The following is a 2,540-nucleotide window of genomic DNA, read 5'->3' as shown; positions in this document are numbered from 1 at the left end:
GGGTGAGAGAGGACGACGGGTGGAGAGCCTGCCAAAGCACCTGGAAGGAGCTAATCAACAGAGCGACCAGGAGGAGGTGCCCTAGCGGTGAGTGAACCCTGTGACAGCCATCTATATGGACAATGAGAACATCCAGTTGCATTAGCACCATTTGGCATTTGAATTCTGATCAACGTGCTCCACCCTTTAGGTCGCTGCTGCATGTGCCCTATCTTTAGCATCATCATCTTCTTCATCATCATTCTATTGAGTTCTGTATTGGTTCCTACAATACCCTCATCACCAGCGGGTCTGAGCACCTCCCAGTAGTGCATTAAGTGATGTAATTAACATCTAATCACATGTGGTTTGTTCTTCCGCTCCTCCTCATAGTATTGTTTTTACTACATACAGATTGATTTATTGGGGGGAGGGATAGCTCAGTGGTTTGAGCATTGGCCTGCTAAACCCAGGGTTGTGAGCTCAATCCTTGAGGGGGCCATTTAGGGATCTGGGGCAAAAATCTGTCTGGGGATTGGTCCTGCTTTGAGCAGGGGGTTGGACTAAATGACCTCCTGAGGTCCCTTCTAACCCTAATATTCTATGATTCAATCTATGTAGCATCAAAACCTAGTTAGGCCCCACTGTGCTAGATGCTGTACAAATACATGATAAATGATCTTCCCTGCCCCCAGAGAGCTTCTAGTGTATGGACTTGATCCAAAGGGCATCTGAAATCTGTGGAAGAATTTCCATTGACTTCATCAGACTTTGGATTGGGCCCTGAAAGACAAGACAACAGGTGGATGAGACAAATAAAGCAGGCTGGGGTGTGGAGCAGGGAAGGCAAGGTGACAAATCTAGTAGAATGTGCAATTAATCTAGCATTATCCATGTTTCTGGTTTTTCCTTGGGCCTGATTCTGCTCCCCCACTGCTGTCATTCAGGAGGGAGTGAACTATGCCCTGCCCAGTCATGTACCCCTCTCTGGGCCTGTGTAAAGGACAACATGAGCTGGGAGGTGAGGAGAATCAGGCGTCACACTGATCTATAACTGGTGTAAGGAGGACAGTCAGCTCCAGTTTCTGTTGTACTAGGAAAAGGCTTGAACAAACAAAAACTCAGAGAGAGAGAGAGAGAGGGACTGTGATTGTGTCGGGCTGTTAAGTGTGGCCTCCGTAGGAACATTCCTTATGCTGAAAAGCCAATGGACCACAGCCAATGGTGAGTCTAGGAGAGGCTCTAGGGACCAAAAGTTGAAGAAAATTACGCTTTCTTCCAGTTCCCCTCAATGTGTCCCCAAATTTGCCCCAACTTGACACCATCTGGACTCCCTTTGATGGACTGGCATGCACACACACTAATGTGTAATTGAGGGCTTGTTGACCCCCAGTTTTTCCATCCTTTTAACTAAATCAGTCTAAATGACTGAATTCCATCAGGGCAATCTTTTCTCCTCCCCCACCCCCACCAGTGTGGACACCTGTGTTGATTTCAAAGTGTTAATACAGACTTAGTGTGCCATGGTAAACTTGCTGTGGTGTGAACAAATCCTTACACCCCTTGCTTACATGTGACCTTTGAGTTTGGCCCAAGGAATTGACATGTAACAGGATCCAACACAGTAGAAGTCACACACCAATGGGCCAAAAGGAAAGACTGTAGTAAAAAATGCATCTAGGGCCTTGTGTATATGGGAAAGTTTTGCCAGTTATACTGATATAGTTATGTGGGCATGGATATACCAGTGTAACCCACATTTGGACACTTATATTGGAATAAGATAGTGTACACAGAGATTATACTAGTACAACTAAATTGGCTTAAATTCACACCATAGGTTATACTGGAAACCTTTCCCATATAGGGCACGTCTATATGCAGTCTCAGGGTGTGATTGCTGCTTGCGTAGATGTACCCAATCTAGCTAGCTCAGGTCCCAGAGTAGTAAAGCTGCAGCAGGTCAAGCTTCAGGACAGTTAGCCCCATAAGTAATTACCCAAGGTTCCAGGCAGGCTTGTGCAGTCTGCTCTGAAGCACATGTTGCCATAGCTTCACTGCTCTGGGGCCCAAGATAGCTAGATTAAAGCTAGCTTGAGTATATCTACTGGAGCTGCAATCACACCCCAGGACTGCTGTATAGACAAAGCTCTAAATTCCCATACACATCAGTATCCCAGGGTTAAAATAGATCTAAGACTACTAGGGAGTCTAACCCCGTCTAACACCCCACCTCTGAGTTTGGCCCATTGACTCAGAATGATGGCAGCCTTCAGGCAGCTATTGACTTCCATCAATATGTGTCCTTCCCAGCATGAAAGAAGTCCCTTGTCTCCTCCTCACGTGGCTTCTCCTGCAGTATGCAAGAAAATCAGGAGGTCAGTATTTTTTGACATGACATCTTGATATTTTGGGTTTATGCAGATAGATGGATGGATCGCTTTTGACATGCCTCACCGAGAAATTCATCATGAAAGGGAGTTTTTAAAAAACCAAATCATGCAATTCATTTATTGTCAAAAGGACCATGATATTGAAAAATTAGCCTTGATGTTGAGAAA

Source organism: Emys orbicularis, chromosome 15 (assembly GCF_028017835.1).
Source record: "Emys orbicularis isolate rEmyOrb1 chromosome 15, rEmyOrb1.hap1, whole genome shotgun sequence".
In the NCBI taxonomy this organism is placed as follows: Eukaryota; Metazoa; Chordata; order Testudines; family Emydidae; genus Emys; species Emys orbicularis.
Note: the sequence above shows the minus strand (reverse complement) of the source record.